The sequence below is a fragment of the Dioscorea cayenensis genome, chromosome 11 (genome assembly GCF_009730915.1).
Source record: "Dioscorea cayenensis subsp. rotundata cultivar TDr96_F1 chromosome 11, TDr96_F1_v2_PseudoChromosome.rev07_lg8_w22 25.fasta, whole genome shotgun sequence".
In the NCBI taxonomy this organism is placed as follows: Eukaryota; Viridiplantae; Streptophyta; class Magnoliopsida; order Dioscoreales; family Dioscoreaceae; genus Dioscorea; species Dioscorea cayenensis.
The window spans coordinates 5,628,067-5,649,993 of NC_052481.1; the positions used below are offsets into that span (position 1 = coordinate 5,628,067).

The 21,927-nt window shown below is 36.4% G+C and overlaps 1 pseudogene; it reads right to left on the reverse strand.

Moving 5' to 3' along the window:
- Positions 1 to 18,008: 18,008 nt before the first annotated feature.
- On the reverse strand, positions 18,009 to 21,642 carry LOC120271559 (annotated as a pseudogene).
- Between the last annotated feature and the right edge of the window lie 285 nt (positions 21,643 to 21,927).

Consider the following 21,927-nt stretch of genomic DNA (forward strand, 5'->3'; position numbering starts at 1 on the left):
GTTGATACGGACCTTGCGTAACCACAAGTGTGCGGGTCGTACAATTAGTAAAGTGTACTCAAAAGATCGAGTAGTCGAATCTACAAGGGCTGGAAAAAGTTTTGAATACTCGTTCGTTTCCTAATATCTAGCCTGTTTAAAGATTGTACTTTCAATAATCAAAACTAACTAAGGATAAGAAAAGAAGAAAGAAGAAAGAGACAGGGTGTAGGGTTGTAGAGATAGCAATGGGAAAGACAGTGCCCCGGACAAATCCTCTTGACAAATGCATTAATTGTGCTATTGATTACATGGACATCTCCTTGGACTGTGGTGACCACCTACAGAGGGTTTGATAGCATACGTCCTCACTCAAGGCTCGGAGCGGACTCAACCCTTTTCCTAATGTGTATCCTAGCTAGACAAATAAAGCTTATCCTCTAGACAAAAATAAATCATTATAGGGTTAACATGCACTCTTAACTGTAATTGCAACTACGGGGGATACTTCATGCCACATCAATACTCTCGCAGATAACGACAATCTCCACTTTGAGTTTTGCGACATACAAACATCAATGGCAATCAATGAAAAAGATATTCCACATAAACAAAATAACACAACTCAATACATCATAATGTCAAGGTTCATAATCCGGGGCACCGAAAGAAGGTTAGCCCTCATGGTTCTACAATCAGTCATAGAAAAGCAATAAGAAAAACAAGGATTAGACTCCCTTCTTTCTTTATATTCACATCGGAGAAGGGTTGACGAAGAAAGCCGCCGATAATCCTCTTGTCTTGGGCGTCTCTCCACTCCAAATCTGACCCTAAATGATGCCGAAGGATGCCCTAACCTATGCCTCCAAAAAGAGTGAAGAAGATTACCTTTGAAATCTAACTTTAGGGCTTAAATAACCCTTTCCTGATGTAGGAACGGTCGTGCTAATAGGTGTGCTGATGACCGTGCTTAGCCCCAGATGCTAGGAAGTGGTCTTCGACGGAATTCCATTAAAACGCACGAGCCCAAGCACACCTGTTCTTGCAATCATGCTTAGAGAAGCACGCTCGTGCAAGAAGGATTGTGACCATGCTGATATTTCCAAGAGATTTCCAGTAAAGCACATGTGGGTAAGCATGCCCGTGCGTACCGCCTGTACTCCATCAGCACGATGGTTCCAGGGGCACCAAAATAGTGCTTCTTAGTTCTGTACAGACACTAGTGAATTACACAGGGCTCAGAATCCCTGTGCTTCTAACCATGCTTCCAAGCACAGGTGTGCTTCAAACCCTGCTTGTCCTGAAACTTGTATTCCAACACTGTTTTGCATCAGAATTCATCTCTTTTTATTCTTTTTGGTCTGAACCCCCATTATCTGCAACATTTAGCAAATATACCTCAAGTAGCATCGGTTTATTATAAAAACATGCTAAAAGGACAAGTAAAACACATAATTAGGTATATAAATATCTATATAAAATGCACTCATCAAATATCCCCACACTTAAACCTTTGCTTGTCCTCAAGAAAACACTTGGCTTACAATCAAAGAAGATGATTGCATGACCTCAAATCTCATAAAAGATAGGGAATTCACGGACAACAAGAGAACCCTAGAGACTAGTGTTAAACAGTTGATTCCTCAATTAAATTCACCCACACTCCATACTCCCTGTATGTGTGTGTGTTTACCCTAAAGATATGCCCCATGCTCCTTGGAAAAGAAAACTAGCTCAACTGATCTTATTTTCCACAAAAACTAAATGGGTAATAGCTTTATACTACCTAGAGGTAGCACTTTCCCTCGATAGGTCATCAAGTGAATATTGGTAATGCACAATATCTGACTATTCAAGGGTGGTTTTCACACTGCAAAAGAAGATAGCTTTTTCTACCATCTTTTGCATAAACTATTTACAAACATCGATAGGGCATTCATTGAATCTGACTTCTTGACAACTAAAAAGAAAACAAATTCATTCACTTTTTTTTAGACAAAAGAGATTAGTCTACAAGCCAAAATCCTTCCTAGGATACAAGTATACCCATAACTAGGGTAAAGAGTGAACTGAAAAGAGTTTCCGAAGCAAGGGTGTATTAATAATTAAAACAACAAAGTACACTAGCTCTAATGTCACCCTTGGTGTCATGAATCCCTAATAACATGTCATAAATCATCCTAAGTCATGCATCATCACAATGAATACAAAGATAACCCTCCCCCACACTTGAACATTACATTGTCCTCAATGTACAACATGCATGCACTCAAACAAAGAAAAGAAGACAATAAAGTAAATTAAGGAGAGTTATAAGGCTTCCTTAGACACGGAGAATGATGATGCCGCTCTCAATGTAAACAGCTCAAAATTCCAAAGACAGCATACATCCTATAAAGCAAGAAGGGTACAACATGAAGCTCAAATACAAAATAAGATAAATAAAAAGAAAGTGCTGAAATGAAATACAAAAAGTAGTAAGATAAACAGTTTAGCAGGGGATTCCCCTTGCTAAATTTAATAAAAAGTACAAGTCCAAGAAAAGTAAATGAAATAAAAAGTCCAAATATTAAAATGAAGAACTGAAATGATAAAAGGATGAATGCTGCTCAGTTAGACTCAAACTCAGACTCTATGGTATATAGGTCATCAGAACTAGAATTATCAATAACAGTGTCGGTAAGCTCATCTCTGTGCAAATCCTTCCTCGCTCCCTAAATTATCTCCCCCATCAGAGTCAGAGGATTCGGATCCCTCAAACTCTAAATCACCAGTATCGACCACCACATACACTGGTGCAGGGGCAGGAAAGGATGGGGAAGGGGATAACTAGAGACCAATATGTATAGAAATCCAAACAACGCTCTGACCAAGCCAATGCCGAAAGAGTGGTGAACTCATGACGGTATAGTGTGGCTGGTGGAGGGTTTGGACGGTGGTGTCGAAGGGGAGTGAGCAGCAGGTGAGGACGCTAGCTCAGCAGGGCAGTAGTGGCACCAATAACACGAAACTGGATCCTATGTGTTGATAAGTGCTTGTGTGATAAGAATGCGAAGTATTCTTTCTTTATGTTGAGCATTACTTTTATTAGGTTTTAGCGCTAATACTTGTGTATTTGTGTTACTTTCATGCATATAGGGTTGTGAAGCCGAATGTTAAAGAAAGAAGCCAATGTATATCGTGAACGCACTATTTCGAGAAAATCTTGAGAAGGATCAAATGCGAAGACATAAGTTGGGTTCAAGATGCGAGAATGTGTGCCAATCTCCTTGTCTTCATGCTAGCACAATGATTTGGAGGGGCACAAAGGCAGTCACATTCGAGTATCCCGATTTGTGCATTGATAGCATGAGCTTCACCAATGAGGCCGTTTATTGATGAAGAAAAATGATCCACGACGTAAACATGTGTCTGTTTACGTTACCTCAATGAAAACATGGATTCGGGAGTGTTTCAGGCCGGTATTGCAGCAGGGTGGTTTAGCGAAGCACTGTAGCAATTTACTGTAGCAGGTAATGTTTACAGTCGGCCGAGATGTTAAATTTCAGAGAATCCACACAGGCGTGTGGAAATTACCCATGCCCGTGCCGAAAATCCACAGGGGTGTCCACAGGGGTGTGTGGATGCCCGATTCTAACCCTTTAAAAGCCGATTTTCAGCCCGATTTCAGCATTCTTTTTTCCATCTTTTCCCCAACTTTCATGATGGCGGCGGTTAGGGTTTTGAGAGGTATTGACAAGGGTTTGGGAGAGGTTCTATGGCTTCGACATCGCGCTCCACTTGGAAGAAGGTTATTGGGGGAGCTTTCGTCAGCACCGATCTGGTGAGGTGTGCCCTAGGCCGGACAAGGGGACCTTTGGAGGAGACTAGGCCGCTCCACAAGACCATCGACATGACTACCGAGGGGGTTTTTCTATGGATTACTTGTTTTTACATTCGATTTCATTGTTGATTATAACTAGATCCATGGAGAGCTAAACCCCCTAGTGGGTACTTGGATTTGTAAACCCTAGGATGTATTTGTTTCATTAAACCTTTTATTATGCTTTCCTTAATTGATGTTTTAATCGACTTCTAATCTTGAATGTTTGATTGATTGAATGCTCCCTTAGAGCAACACTTGGGTTAAGAGTTCACCTTGGTAACCCTTGTGAGTGAGTAACATACCACGAGAGTTAGACAAAGCTAGATTGGAGAGGGTTGAGAGGGCGAGTCGAGAGGTAGCGGAGTGTCCCCTTTCCCCTTTGACGTGATTTATCCTACCTGCATTTCCTTGAGTTCTTTGCGGTCATAGTAGAGTGAACAGGCTAAGGGATGACCTTCCGCTGGGCTTAGTTGCAAAGGCAACGGAGTGAAGCGTTGAAGTGATTTTAGCACCTAGGGCTTAATTGTGACTAGAGACCTCTCACCTGGAACAAAGGGTTAGGTCTACATCTAGGAAGAGGGTTTATCACTTGGAATCCCTAGAACTCCATGCAATTCTATACAAGTGCGAGGTGTTGAGATTGTTCGATTTCTCCACCGGGACATCGTATAGAGTTAGTCACGGTTAACCTTAGATTTGGGACCGTGTATTGAAGGATTTCCATGACTCATTAATGCATTAATTAGGAAGCATAATAGTTGGTTTTGCACTTGAAATGATTGTCCTAGGCGGAACAATATCCGAGTACCCTATTTATATCGATTGCCTTATCTCTCATTTACTTGTGCTTCTCTTTGTTGTTTCTTTTATTCTTGTTTACACTACATCTTATCAATACAATCATTGTTCATTTTCACTTAGTTAAGTAGCAATTTAAGTATTCTTATTCCCTACTCCCTGTGGATACGATACCCTACTCACCTGGGATTATTGCTTCGACAAACTCGTGCACTTGCGGGTCACATGCAAGGGGCATTGTCATGTGTAGTATGAACAAGATAAATCATCTTCATAGTCTGGAGGATGTTGAGTAGTGGCACTAATAACAAGGAACTATCGTCCTCGATCCTCATTCTACTAACCCCCCTCTAAGACCCATCCCCGAATAAGTCGGGAGATGTAGGGGCCAGCAAATATGACTCTCACTCTGGTATCGATCACCTAATGATAAAAAACAAGGATGATCTTATGTCCCAAGTGAAGGTGGGACCTATCAACCATGCTAAGGAGGAAGCTGAAGTCCCTTTGGCTCACCACTCTAGAACTGTCTCCCCACCCGGTTAGAGAATGACTAAGAAGATGATGGATATACCTGAGAGTGGAGGAATAAAGGCTGGTGGCCTTCTCTCTGCGAGGATCATAGCCATGGAAGGTGCTCAGATGATGCCAACAAGACTCAATAGACTCCCCTATTGGCCGCTCGATTAGAAGGGCATTGTACTCAGGCGTCCGAGTAAATGGCTCGTCATAAAGTCCTAAATGGACTGAGAACTGAGTCAAACTCATCTGATGCATAATGCCAAATGCCTAAAACTATATAGTGTCAACCCTTTGAAAACTAGCCATCCCCCGCTCAAACTCGAAAGTTGCTAAGAACTCAAGCGCCAGCTCTCGGTAGGTCATATTAGTGATAGAAAAGAGTTGACGCCAAGATCCCACCCATAAAAGCTCCTTCACCTCATCGACGAGTCTACATCATGTAAGATATCCCAATCTATCTCTTGGGACTCGCCGATGCACCATGTGCACAAGTGGTTATACCGAAACTGATGAGCAGGTGCATTGAAAGTAGGCGATGTAGGAGTAGCCTCCGAGCTACTCTTGCCTCTTACTCTCTTGGGCACCGGCCCGGAAGAAAGTGTGTTCTTCCTCAGCATTATTCTATGTAAGAATTTAGTTATCAAGTGAATATGGAGGAAAATACAGCTGTAGCACGCTCGTGCTCTATAAATAGCATGGGTGTGCTATTTGGGAAAAGAGCACTAGTATGCTGTAGAATGAGTCACAAATAACACAAGCATGCCTATGAAAGCAAATGAGAACACTTGTACTTCAATATAAAGCATGAACGCGCTTGCCTGGAAACAACCTAGGGCACACCAGAGCACAGTTATCTTCATGCGAAGCATGCCCGTGCTGAGTTATCTTCCTAAACAAGAAAAGGGGCATACCACATGGTTTCTAACCTAACAACACAATTCAAGCATCTCACAACATATAGAGCATGAATAGAATGAAATGTAAGAGTTTATCGAAGCTAATGACATAGAATAAGGCCTAGAAATGATGATGAGTGCATACCTTTGGCTCAAGGAAGACAAAGAAAGGGGGAGAAAGAAAACCACATGAAAAAGGACTCAAAAACTTGGCAAGAACTCATGATCCGATCACAAATTCAAGTGGAAAGCTTGGGAAGAGAAGCAAAGATAGCAAAGCACGTTGGCGGTTTGGAATAAAAAGGAAAAGATGAGAAGAAAATGATCGCGCTTGAGCACACCCGAACACCACAGTCGTGCTTAAGACCATGCTAACCCAATCCTTTAAATTGATAAAGCCCTAGAGGAGCCTAGTCGTGCTTGCGACCATGCTTAAGGTTGTGCTTTTTACTAGAAAAATTTTGAAAAACTCAAAAAACCAAGCATAACACTGCAAGGGCGGCCACACCATGCTTGTACAAGCACTGTTACTAGCAAGGGCAAAAGCACGCCCGTGCTTCCCCTTGAACTCAAGATTTTGACAACTCCAGCAAATTGTATGGCCATAAGTATGACCGTGCTTAACCTAGAAAAATAGAAAAGTTGCAAAACAGATCATATTCACTCCCGAACAACCACTAACTTACATGTAAACTTTACAATTGAAATTCAAATACTTTTGAGCTCAGAATGACCCACACGAAATGGGAAAAACTTAAGTCCAACAATAACAAACACCCAACAAAGAGCATAAAAAAAAAAAAGCAAAACACAACCAAAAGAAGAAAAACACAAGAACAAACATGAAAACACTTGGGTTGTCTACCAAGAAGTTCTTGTTTAACGTCACTAGCTTGACATACCTTGTAGTGCTCATGGGGGATCATAAAATCAAATTCCCCCAAAGATATCTTGCACCTTCAACAAATGAATACGGGGTTAATTTATCAATCAAGCAAACTTTCCCCTCACTTAAAACCAAAGGATACATTCAAGCCCTAGGGGTGGTTGGTGGACAAATGCTCTTATTGTTAATGGTTAAATGCTTCCACCGCTTCTTAGTCCGAGAAATCCTATGATTGACTAACTTCAGTTCTCTCTTGTGCCCTTCAATGTTGTATTAAGGGTGGGGCTCCTCAACTAGTTCTTCGGGTGGTTCTTCATCATCTAGTAGCTCGGACAAGTCATCCTTCATCCATGTGTCCTGCACAGAATCCAAAACATGGTCATCTATCACATCAATAGCACAACACGTGTCGTTGGCATCCATAGAGTGGAGCATAGAATCTCTCAACTTGAACACTAATTCTTCATCCCCCACTCTTAATACCATTCGACTATCCTTAACATCGATTAAAGCTTGTGATGTTGCCAAAAATGGTCATCCAAGTATCAACGAACCTCGGCCTTATCATCCAAGTCCAGAATAACAAAATCCACCAGGAAGATAAACCGGTTCACCTTGACCAACACATCTTTAGAGATCTAAGTTGTATGCATTATTTGAGCTAAATTCATGTCTTAGGGCTAGAATTCTCTACTTATGATCTCGGGTAATGTAGCACTAATTTTGGTGAATCTTAGAGAGTACAATGTGTGATTTGATCATCATTGATTCTTGTTTATTATTTTACTTGGAAGATAGAATGGAATGAATGGTTATTTGGGAAGGGTAAGGGAAGAGTATGATGGACCTAGGGCAAGGTTGAATGTGTATACATAATACATATACTTAGAGAGTAAAACATGCAATGAGTGTTTGACTTAATTGTGATTAGAGGCTTAATGGGGGATTAAATACTAAGCTTGGGAGTAGACATAGAGTGCAAAACTTGGAAGTTCTTGTTGAATACCTATGACTTATTTGGCAAACTGCGTGTAAGAGGTAAAAACCTACTTTTAAGAGACTTTGATCATCAAGTTGATTTTAATGAGGTTGATATCGATGGATTGGTAGTAACTTCATTTCCTAAAGAATTCGAGGATTATTCCTAACTTGAATATCTGTAGATTTAACAAATATTACCTATAAGTGAGATGAACTCAAATATTAGCAAGGAATATTGAGATTGATTATAACTACTTGAAATTTTAGGATCCCATGTGATCCTTCTCTCTAACAATTTATAGAGTACTTAATGTGAAGGCAAAATGGAGGAGTTATTATAGGATTACATTTACATGTTTTCATTGAAGCTAGATGAGTTAAAAATTGAGTTAATCTTGAAGTTATTTCCATATTGATGATGTTTAAGAAAATTCTTTTAGAGGTAAAGATGATATGGTCATAAGCATGGACTGAGTTGTGGTGGTTGGAAACCTAATAGTGTGTGTGTGGGGGGAGGGGAGGGGAGGGGAGACTGTAGCCTTTACTGTAGCAAGAAAATTTTTTTTAAAGTATTGTTTTGCCCTAGTTTAAACTACTTGAGGCTGTCTTAAGCAATCTTAACCCAACTTGAGCTTGTTTACCTTTAGTGGGTTGTAGTTAAGCTACTTAGCTAGGACTATTGAAAACTACTAGTTGGTTAAAAAAATTTAAGATAGGTTTCAACCGACTATATGTTCATAGCCCTTCATGCATTACATTTAGAGGTAAGATGCATGTTATACTTGCTATTTAGGCTAAATCATTCAATCTCTCATTTATTTTCTTTTAGGTGGTGAGGCCCCTAGCAAAGGCAAGGCACCTGTTTAGGAATAGAAGATTTCTACTATTTTTTTAACCAAAATCTTGTGAGTGGATTGCGTTTTATTTTTTTGTATTTGCACATTATGGTTTGTTATGGCTTTATTATATATATACACCTATATAGCTATATATGCTAGTTCTTTTGTCGAGTACGCTTAAAATGTTATTTTGGTTTAAATGAGTACATTATGACAATTTGAATTTGCTTTGTTGATCATTATCAATCTTAATAAGTACTTATTTTATTCTCTCTTGGGATTTTTTTTTATAAAATTATGATGATTATTTGATGGTACGGTTTCAATATAGAAATGGGAATGTGTGTGTGGGTGGCACCAAGATCATGTTTCAAATTATTTTTTTGTATACAATTATTGTTAGTGATTGCATGATGATTTCATTGGTGACAGGGAGCATAGAGTTTCGTTTATTGCAGTAGGCATGACACACCCCTTTGCGTGTGTGTACTGCAAGTGCACGGGTTGTCGAAGTAATAAAAGTACCCTGGTGAGTGGGTAGTCGTATCCACAGGGAATAGTGCTCAGAAACACAAAAATTGCTATTTAACTATAGTAAAGATGATTCAAGAGTGATGTGAACAATAGCAATGAAATAAAAATGATAAAAGAAATAAAAAAGAGACGCAATAGAAATAAAGAAAGGCAATCGATAGAAGATGGGGCACCCGGACATTGCTCACCCTAAGATTATTGTTTCAAGTGCAAGACTTCTCATTATGCCTTCTAAATGATGTCTAATGAGTCGTGGAAATCCTAAGACACACGGTCCCAAACCTAAGGTCAATCGTGACTAACCCTTACACTATGTCCCGGCGGAAAGGGATACTCTCGATGCCTCACACTGTATGGGGTTGCATGAGGTTCCGGGGACTCCAAGTGATAGACCCTATTCCCTAGTATAGATCAAACCCTTTGGTCTAGGAGAAAGACTCCTAACCATAATTAAGCCCCAGCACTGAGGATTACTTCAACGCTTCACTCTGTTGCTTGCGCAACTAAGCCCCAGAGGAGTTTGTCTCTTAGCACTTCACTCTATCATGACAGCAAAGAACTCTTGGAACGCAGAGGTTGGATAAATCACATCGAAAGGGAAAGGTGACGTTTCGCTACCTCTCGACTCAGCCTCTCGACCCTCTCCAACCTTGATTTGTCTAACCCTTATGATGTGTCACTCATCCACAAGGATTACCAAGATGGATTCTCAACCCTAGTGTCACTCTAAGGGAAAATCAATACAACAAGCATTCAAGGATAGAACTCAATTAAAACATCAATTAACGAAGCATAATAAAAGGTCAATAAAACAAAATCATCCTAGGGTTTACAAGTCCAAGCACCCACTAGGGGTTTAGCTCTTCATGGAGCTATATACACTCAATAATGCAATCGTAAGTAAAAGCATGCTATCCATAGATAAAACCCCTTATAGTTTATATTAATGGTCTTGTGGAGCTGCCTTGTCTTCTCCAAAGGTTCCCACGTCAAGCCTAGGGCACACCTCGCCAAATCGATGCCGACAAAAGCTCCTCCAATAACTCTCTTCCAAAGGAACGTAATGTCGAAGGCCGTAGAACCACTCCATAGACCTTGCTAAAGCCTCTCCAAACCCTATCCGTGACCGCCTCTAAAGATGGGGAAAAGATGAGAAAAGTATCTGAAAAAAAGAATCCCCAAAATGTCTAAAATCGCAGCTTAAATAGGGCTGGATTCGGGCATCCACACGGGCATGTGTAATTTCCACACGCCCGTGTGAATTTCTAGAAGTTGATTTCCTGCAAGCTGTGAACAATAACTGCTACAGTAGTTTTGGTACAATGATTTACTATAGCGTTGCTGCAGTATTTCACCAAAAATACTACCAAATCCACACTTTTCATCGAGGCCACATGAATGGGCACACATCCATGCATTAGATCATGTTGCATCTTTAACTAAACCACATTGACGAAGATCTTGCTAGTATTGCATAAGTCAAAACATATGAGTGTGACTGCCTTTGTGCCCCTCCAAATTGCGTAATCTCTTGAACACAATGAAGGTTGGCACACACCCACATGTCTTTGAGCACAACTTGTGTCTTCACATTTGTTCACTCTAAGACTTCATCAACAATTGCATCCACGATATACTTTTGGTTCATTTCTTCCACAATTGTTTCCACAACCCTAGATGCACAAAAGAACACATATATACACAAATAAGTGATAAAATCTAAGAAGAATAATGCTCAATGTAATAAAAGAATACTTCGTATTACTTATACACAAGTACTTATCAAGGTATTCTCACATTAGGCCTATCGAGAGGCAGCATAGGTAACCGGTATATTTAAACCCATTTAGAGGGCACAGAGAAACATAATGGAGAATACTGACGGGTACCTCTAATAAAACTGAGACGCCAGGATTCACTACATGTGTGGTCTCAACGGTCAACACCAAGGGTAGCAGCCCTGGTGAGCACGACCTTAGCGTCACCACGGTTAGGTTTAGGCTAAATTTTTTGGCAAATCCTCAGACTTAGTTGAGGATTTCACTTTGTTGTTCCTGTCTCTTTTTAGATTTGGGATTTAAAAAATATGTTTTCTAGTTTTTCTTGTTTATATGAAACTGTTTACTTTGTTACTTGCTTATCCACTCACGAAGTAATTTTGTTCCTCATGATATCTCCTTCTTATATTGTTTAGGCTTGTCTTCTTAACTTATCATGTAATTGTGCTAAGTTCTTCAACATTTCTGCTCGCCTATATTGTAGGTTGACTTTTATTTCATATTGTAGTAGGGGACCTGTAAGGGTGATTTGGAAATTTGTATTTTTTTTATCTTCATTGTGTGAACTTATGTATTTTCTATACTTTAAATTATTTCATGAGTAAACCATTGTTGGCCTGATGGTTTAAGAAAATCCTTATGGTTTGCATTTTCAATTGTTTTACAGAAAAACATTTTCACAGGATATCAGTGGCTTAGTAATGTCTTATAGTGGTGAATTTTTTCATCACTTATTTCAGGATAGCTCAGTGGTTGTCACATATCTGGCTTTGGGTAAGAGCATGACAATATTATTATAAGACATAGTTATTAAAATTCATAATATTATTCTTGTTATTTTTGCAGGAGTTGATGGATGCATGTCTACAAAACAATGGTTTAACATCAAGTGCAATGCATTTTGCTTTATTTTGATGAAGTATTTCTTATTTTGCCTTATCTTAATGAAACAATATGTATTTTGCTTATAAATTATGTATTTAACTTTAGTTTAATGAGACAATATATATTTTTCTTATGGGGTTCGTATTTTACTTTGTTTAATAAAAACAATGAGTATCTTACTTATGAGGTTAGGGTTGTTTAAGCCATTATTTAATAATACCATGTAAACACAGGCCAGTTTTCCTATCCTATCCTTCTAATTTACTATTCTTTTCTCATATCCAATTGATTTTGGTTGTTAGTTCATCATGAATTGGAATATGACAGTATATTATCTCAAATTGGCATATCATACACTAAACCAAAAAAAGGGTTTTAAGGGCGTTTTTTAAGCCTTATAGAGGCAGTTTTAACTACTTCTATAGCTACAGCATTGGTTTTTTCACCCGCTTCTAAACCGCCTTGTATTAAGCCAGCTTTACACTTTAGAACCAGTTTATACCAATGGTTGAGGTAAGTTTTATCTAAGGATGCGGTTTTTAATAACAAGCATAGAGGCAGTTCTAACGGCCTCTAAATTTATAAGTGGTAGAGGCATTTATAACCACCTCCATAGATAATAAATTTTTATCACTCATCAATGGTTTTAGAGGCGTTTATACCCGCCTCTATAACTAATAATTACTTATCCACTTATATAGTGTTAGAGGTGCTTGTAACCGCCTCTATAACTAATAATTTCTTATCCCTCTACAATAGTTTTAGAGGTGGTTATAACTGTCTCTATAGCTAATAATCTCTTATCCTTCTCAATAGTTCTATAGGTGGTTATAACTGCCTCTATAGCTAATACTTTCTTAGAGACGAATAGATTTTCCAAATAGGTTTTTCGAATGATGTGGATGCCAAATTGGATCCACGTCATTCTTTCTTTATCTCTTTTTTAAAAAAAAATTAATTTCTCTTATTATCTAAATAATAAATTTAAACCTTTAATCGTAAATGATAAACTGTAAACACCCTCCCTAAACCCTTAAGTGTAAATCACAAACCCCTATAGGGGATATTGGTTTACTGTTTAGGGTTTAGGGCATAGGATTTAGAGTTTAGGGTTTAAGGCTTAGGATTTAGAGTTTAGATTTTAGTATTTATTATTTAGGGTTTAAGTTTTTAGATTTTTAAGTATAGATTTTGTAGTATTTGAGTTTAAGATTTTAGATATGGTTTTGTAATTTTTTTAAAATTTTAAGAATTTAGGAATTTTTAAGGTTTAAATTTGAAGTTTATATAAAAAATAATGACGTGGATGGTGAGCATCACGTCATTCAGAAAATCTATTTGGTAAAAATAGCATCATATCCCTCCTCAATAGTTGGTTATGACCGCCTCCATAACTAATAATATCTTATCCCTCCTTAATAGTTTTAGAAGTGGTTATAACCCTATAAAACTATTATTTTTCTAATATGTTCATACTTTTTGAGGTGGTTATAACCACCTCTAAATTTGTTCAACTAATTTTTAATTTATTTTTTTACTAATAATAAATAAATTTGTTTAACCTGTAAATCAAAAGTATCCTAAATTAAATTTCATTGACTTTTATTGACAAGCAATGAGCTCAAGTGCAATGTATTTTGATTAATAATAAAATGTAAGGAGTTTTCCACTATTTGTTTACTTTTATTACAAAATATTTTTTTGCTTAATTACACAAAGTAAAAAAGATTTGTGCATCCTCTTAATCTTTAACCCTCTTGATCTTTAACCATGAATTTTCCTACATAAGTAAACAAAAATTATCAAATAAAGAGCTACAATTATAATTAAAATCAAATAAAGAACTATTAAATTCTATATTACAAAATCCATACCATGCATTGTTATAAATATCTAATGTTGAAGTTGAGCATCTAATGTGGAAATAGTGGTTAATATCCTGAGAATGGTGGCAAGCATAAACTAATGAACATAAAGTTTATGGGATTCTGAAAAATTATTGTTAAAGATAGCTAAGTGCAAATGATTTTTCTTAGGTATTAAAATAATCCTTAAATGAGACTTAAAACAATGAGATTTGGCTAATTTCTATAGCACCTTACTCCAAACTGTTACATCAAACAAACCCTTTGTCCCATTAGACAAATGGCTGATATCTAAAATGCCTGACTACCTTATTTTATATTCACTTGTTTGCCATTATAAGGATGATGAATTTTGAAACTTTGTTTAGTGGAATTCCCTGACAACCCTACAATGATGGGCCAATTGAGAAATTGAGAATAAGAGATCTTTTATTAATGATATGGGAGCAAAATTGTTTTGTTTATGTGTTTTTCTTGCACTAACTTAACCATGTTTGACTTTGAGCATGATTATTATGGCTTTTGATAGAAAAAAATTCGACAAAAGAGTATGTAACTGACTAATTTCAAGTGCTTCACTGAAATTAAACCAATGCATAGGAGGTGCATACAAATATAATTTTCTCAACATCATTATTGAAAGAAAGTGTAATAACCAATTTTTTTGGCCCATTACTATAGCAGCCCACTACTGTAGAAGCCATTACTATAGCTGTCCGTTACTATACAGCTCGAGATTAGAATATTAACATTTTGTCTCCTCCAACTCCATCTTACATTCATGAGTTGCAAACCCTAGCCCTAAGATCTTTCTCCACCTTTGATTGTGGATGGTTATGGGTAAGTGAATCTTGGATTTTTCTTAATTTTTTTTATGCAATTGTTGATCTTAACCCTAGATCTGGTGTCCATTTTTTCTCTTTTGGTTTCTTCCTAGATCCTTTGAAGTAAGGGGGAAGGAAGAGATTTCAGGTGAGTGGGCTAACCTAATCCTTGTTGGTTTCTTTTAACTCTTACATGATGTATTGGTTTTGTTTTGAAATGATTTTGAATGATGATGTTGGAACTCTTGTTTTGTCTTGTTGGAGTATTATACCAAGTTTAATTGAGAGATCTCCATGAATTTACTTAATGATTTTTATTTGATATTCGAGGCTTTGTTTATATATTTTGGCTCATTATTATTGTACTTGCTAAGATTCATTTTTTGTTGGATAATAAACACCATGCTTGATGTTAGTTTTGGGTTGTGGATATTGAAGACCTTTGTGAGTTAGATTCAATGTGATTTATGTGCAAGAATTTATTGGATCTCATGTGTTAAATTGGGTGATTTTCCCATCTTGGGTGGAACAAAAATACTTGTAGATTGACTTATGTAAATTTGTTGTATTCATGTATTATGCTAGAAGTGATGTGTAGAAAGTTAGTCATTGCATGTAATATGTTTGATGAAATGCTCTTGAGTATTAAAAATGAGCAATGACCAATTGATAGTTAGAATATGATGATATGAGTTAGGGATTTTGGAGATGATGTTATGAGTGAGAGTTTTATATTAATGTTAATGGCATGGGTATATATGCTTTTATTAGGTGTGTTTGAATTGTTATTTTAGATTGGTAGATTGGGGAAAGAAGACTTTAGTTTCCCTATATCCACATTTGGAATAGAAAATAGTCCTAAGTTTGTGAAATTGGAAAATTGGTGAGTTTACTTTGGTGTATGTAAATTGGTCATTATTGGTTATGCTGGAACTCATGTGTGAATATTTGAATAATGAATGCCAAGTGTTTTACATAATGGTTTGCGAATTTATTTTAGGAAACCATCCTATGATTATGAGATTGTTGGGGAAAATGATGGTATTAATAAAGTGAAGGTGTGTGGTTAGAGGAATTTTTATGGTTGTATAAATTTTGGATGAATTTTTAAGCTCATACCTTTCAATTGATTGTGAAACCTTTAAAAATGATATCTCATATCCTTGCATGACCTGAGTTAAGAGAGTTGGTTTAAGACTAGATGAATGCATGTATCTTGATATCTGGAAATGGCATTGAGTGGCTGGAAATTGTGGCCAACATTCAGAGGTCATAGAGATAGAATTTGTGGAAGATTAAAATTGAAAAGTTGTAGGAAATTATTTAATCTATCTACCTGCCAAATTTCATATTCATTGGGCATATATTCTATGAGATACGATCCATTCAATTTGACATGTCTTGGAGGTACTTCTGTGTAGACCTACAGATTTAGAGGCAAATTCCAGACATATTAAGTGTAATTAGGCAAAGTGCCCAGTATACAAAATATATCTTATCACCTTAAATTTCAACCTGGAAAATTTCAACTTCATTGGATTTGTAGATTTTGAGTTATGATCTATTAAAGAGGGCTTGTGCAGGATGATGTATCTATGTAGAATTTTGAGATTTAGAAAGATTTTTCGCACTCTTGGAGGATGAATTTGGGAAAGAATTAAACAAGGAAATGTTTAGGATTGCCCTAATCTTGTTTTTGCAAAATATCTTTGCAATTGATAGTATGTTTTTTTGGAGTTATGTGTTACGGAATGAGGCATGTTTAGAGGTGTTTTCATACCAAGAGGTGTGGGACGTAATATAATAAGCTAAGTGTTTATCTTGCATTATACCTTGCCTTCTATGTATTTTTAGGTTGGCAAGCATGGTTGCATGTAATCCAGCTTGATAATGGGAATTTTGAGGTTATTTGTATTCGGAATTGTTGGAATTGTTGGATTTTACCAATCATGTAATTATGTGTTAGAGTGTGAATTTACTTGTTCTGTTATTTCTCTATTTTTCTTAGATTTAACCTCGCTTATTTCTTTATTCGATTATATAGTAGTTCTACTCTTGATTTTTGAGAGTGATTTGGTATGTATTAATGATTTGGTAATTTATTTACTAAATTCTATACTTGATTTCTATTTATCTACTTTCCCCTAAAGTGGGATTCTTAAATTCTGAATTTCTGTTCATTGGAATATCTGAGAAAAATTTGCGAACATTCGGTATTTCGACAACAAGTTTGTTTGAACGTCTTAGTCTCCAAATAAACTGTACTCAACCTGTCAGTAGGGGTTAAATATTGACCTTGTCGATAAGAATTTCTGTAAAATTCAAGATTGCTGTTTCATACTATGTCCATTCGGTGGTAAACGACCATCTAATACTGTGTCCGTTCGGTAATAATAAATGGCCATCTGTTATCTATAGTAAATTTGGAGACATTTTGTTTAAAATCATGTTTTGAAGTTTTTATATTTCCAAGATTTGTATTTCTGGATTTCGTATTTAGTTAATGGCAATGTTGAGAAGTGTTTGCATGTTGTGCATTGGAAACTTATGTTTACGCATTCGTACTTGTACATGGTTCGTATTTACTAGTGGTTTTTACTGATGTTTTGGAAAGGTTTGTATAAACTTTTTCTGTATTTGAAAGTGTTCAAAAGTTTTCCACCTATTTTTCACCCCACTCACTGAGTAACTGAGTTACTCAGCCTCTCTTCTTCTATCTTTTCAGGTACTGGACTCTAAGGTTATTGTCCTTAAGTCTAGTGATGTTCAGCCAGTGCTAGGATGGATCCACTAGGGTTGTCGCTTTCTCAAAATTTTTCTGAAAATACTCTTTCTTTTATATTATTGAATAATATTAACTTCGGAAGATTTCATTCTTAGTTTTGGTTAGTTACTTCAAGCTTATCAATTGAGTAACCCATATATACATGAACAATATCTAATTAACTACTGGAAAGACAAGTTTTCAAGCATCCTGAAGCCAATCTGATACCAAGCAGAACTTTTTCCTAGTCTTATAATCATGTTCCTCATGACCTTTAGTCAAGCATAGGAAATAGCTTGACCAATCTCTAAAACTCATCAGTATGGCATTTAGATTCATCTAGAAATTATTCAACAAATATTAATTAGAAATCTAAAGCTTACAAATGACAATGCCCAAATACAAGTGAGCCTAAGGAGCACATTCACTTATAAATAGGTGGAAGAAAAGAATAGCATACTATGATATCAAGGGCAAAACATATGAAATTCAAGATCACTAAGTTATGATGTAAGTCAGTACAAAGAAGGAATACTTCCATTTGTGTACCATCAGATTCAAGAACTCAAAAAAATCAATAGTTCTATTTAAATCAGCATTTTTGATCCCTCTTGAGATGTGAGTCTACAACATCATCATCATCATTGTTGAGAAAAACTCAACATTATTCGTAGTTTTTGCATCTCCAAGGTTCATGATTTTCAAACCTTTTCCACTTGATTAATGCTAACATGGAATAAAGACATGACAAAAAGGATCTTACAAATGGTTTTCACATAAAACACACAAACCACACACCAAAAAGAAAAGGCTATAACACTTACTTGATAAAGTCAAAGAGATTATAATATTCGTTCCTCTGGATGTTTCTAAAGAGATGTTCTTGGTCATTTTTCAGTTTTACCAGTAGATCAAAATAGTGTGAACTGACACTTGAGCCTCCGACACCATGCCTCTCAAACTCAACTTATTCAATCTGTAATAAACCTTAACACATGAAGATGCCATGCATACACCAAAAGAAATGACTGTTAAAACAAAGTAAGATACGCTGCGTATAACAGCCTACTCAAACCACTGAATATTTACACATAGCACATGCAGATACCTCACGATGAAGTATAAGAGTGGGAGCTCTAGGAAAGAAGAAAAAGCTCTTCTCAAGAAGGTATAGAAGTCCATCTTCAGCCTTCAATGATGATTTCACTACATATCCATAGTGACAACTGTGGAAAACGGTAGTGAAAACTTCATGGACCCCTAATAGAGTCCAAAATAATCAATTAGAAAAAAAATCATGACAATTTGTAAAACACTACTTGTCACAAGGGCAACAATTAAAATAAGTTTAAAAAAAACATTAAGCTAGAAATGGGCACCACAAAACAATGACAAGTGTATAGGAGAACAGGAATCAAACTCTAGGTTGAAGACAATTTCTTAAGCAAAAGGATTCACACTTTGATTTGAATTACTATAATACTAGAAACATTACTAGAAGTCATGCTATAGAAACTGCAAATAGCCAGCCCTCATTGCTGAAAACACTTGCAGTTTAAGAACCATGTCATAAATTGCAAATTGGCAATTCAAGCAACATAATGTTTTTGAATATGTCTTCTGTCAGGTGTGGGCCACATGTCTATCACTCATTGTTCTAAGATCTAATTGTATGACAACCAATATTTAAGTCAGATAAGAATCATTTGAATTTTAATATAATGAAGTTTTCACAAACTCTGCATAGACAATTCCTGTATCAGTTAGGAAACTTTCGAATAGATAATCAACCATAGCATGAGTAGGTTTGACTCGTGAAGATAATCAACCTTGGAATGCATAGATTTGACTCCTGAAACTTCCCAGTTCATGAAACAAAAATAGAAAAATGACCTTGTATGAAGCCTCTAGCCTGTCCTTGTACTTGGTAGCCAATAGCTCATCACTCATTGAAAGGGCACTTTCAACTACAGCTTCCATTTCTAACTAGAGAACAAAAGACCATGAGCAAACATTGTCACCACAAAATTATGGTGGATCATATTGTAGTTTAGGATTACCTAAAGAACAATATGTGGGCATAAAATTTACCCTTTTTGAGGAGGAACAAGTGTAACAAGAACAAAAGTATGAGGTTGATTGGACTGCAGAGAACAGAGAAAACTTGCTTAGTTAGATTATCATGAAAGAGCTCGCAAGAGGCAATCAAAGTAAAAAAAAAAATAGAAGTTAAAAGTATCAGCAAATATTAAAAAAAATCATGTATATCAAACAGCTATTGTGGTACAAAGTATATTCAAGAAAAAATAAAATAAAAGTAAAACTTTTAGCAGTAGAAAGAGTCAAACAACACTATTGTATAATATTTTAAAATCATTTACCTGTCCTTGGAGACTCAAGAATGAGATATGAAGCTCAACACTACATCAGCCTTTGTAGGGAGAGATTTTTGCTTTAATCTTTGAATAAAATTGAAAAAAAAAGAAGAAAGAAAAAAAGGAAATGTTGGTGTTAGATCAAAGGAAAAATATCATAGCACAACACAAGAATTCACTTGGTTCAATAATTTATACCTTGGGGTAAGGACCGCAATTCCTTCAAAAGTGATAATAACTTCATCACTAGATCCAACATCTGTAATAACCAATATCTTATCCTGAAAAACCTATAATAGAAAAAAAGAAGAAGAAGAAGACAGAACATGTTATCATAATCACTAGAAACTCATCAAAAACTAAGCCATTTAGCCAGACTTTTATACTTGAGATGGAGGATGACTTTCATCACCAACAAATTGAATATTAAAGTTGGGTATGTGAAAATTTAAATCCACCAGTGAAGCACAATGCAGAAACTATGACAAGCTAAGTTTTTTTGGGCAAAAGTGACAAGAGAAGTTTTAGTGGGGTGAAAAAGAATGATGTGAACCTAAGGCACATCAGTAGAACAATAAGAAAGTAACACTAAGACCCAACCAAAATTTTCGTATTTATAACAAATGAAATCTACAGAAATCACAGCCTGTTTTTTGCATGACATCTGGCTCCACAAGAAAGAAAGAAAACGAGAAAAAATAGTTCACAAAACCAAATGGCAACAGGATAAAAACAAATATTACATCCATGAAAGGAGTATTAGATGAGGCACCTCATTTGCACCAGTTGTATCATCCACATGGAATTCCATGTATACGTCATTCGTTCCTCGAAGTTGTGTTACAGCAACATCTGCTAGAGAAACTTCAAATGCTTTCTTAGAACCAACATTAAATGTGAGCATATTTCCTGCAGTTTATGGGAATTCCACAATATTCAATACTTAGTTGATATGATTACAACAGTGTGCTACGTGGCAAATGCATGCGATAATTACAGTAATGTGTTAAGTGAAAACAACATTAAAGTTAGGTTTTAAATGGAATATCTCTAATAGAATTGGATTAGCACCAACAAGATCATATATCCATGACAAAAAAGCTGCCATTAAAGTCAACAATATCAACCTACATTTGATAAAAGATCAAGTAAAGAAAATAGAAATTAGTACCCTATTTCAAGAACAATGCATTGAAGTTAATATCTCAGAATGTTATTCATAACTTTCCCATGAAAATAAGCATTTTGTGCCAAATTCTTCTCGTGTTTTGAAAACTCATAATTGTGCATGAGGGACAATGAACACAAACCTTGAAGGAAAAAAATTAGATACAAGATCACATTAAATCAAAAAAAAATTGAGAAAATATACCATACCAGCTTATGTATGAGCACTAATCCAAGACAATAAATTATAATCCCATCACAATAAAAATCTCTTTTATGAATTAAAATAAATAGAAATTGTTTAAAAAAATACATATATACAATGAAGAAACTAACATTCAAATTACCAAACAAATAAATTTAGAAACAAATAACACCACAAATACCTAAGTTCGAGAAAATTCCTCACCTTCTTCTTGCCTTCTCCATCTCTCTCTACAATGGCATGCCATTAGGCTTTGGGTCTTAATTAAGATCGAGTTGCCTCCAGATCTGGTCCTCATCCCATGATCCTCTTTCCTGATCGCTCTCCCCAGCATCAAAGTCCTCCATAATGAACTTTGGCAGCCACCACTCATAGTGCTTCACACTTAGACTACCGCCTCTTCTTTCGATCATTAACCAGGCCTCATCCCCCTGCCGTAGGATGCTGAAGAATTCCTCCACCACCTCTTCTATCACCATCCGATCGCCCTCCCTAGACCAACGTCAACAAAATCGAGAATACCAAACAAGAGATCATCTAGAGGCCAGCGGAGCTAACCCATGGATCTCTCCATCAAAACCCAAGGTAGAGCAAGAGATCGGTTACTGAAGAGCACAAGAGTAGAGATCATGAGCTGGGATGACGAGTGATGGAGGAGAAACCCTAATCAAGAGATGGGGGAGCAGAAGTGAAAGTGGATCATTGAGACAGGAAGGGGGAAAGAGTACGTGAGTGAGTGCTGGAGAGAAAGTGTTTGTGTGTGT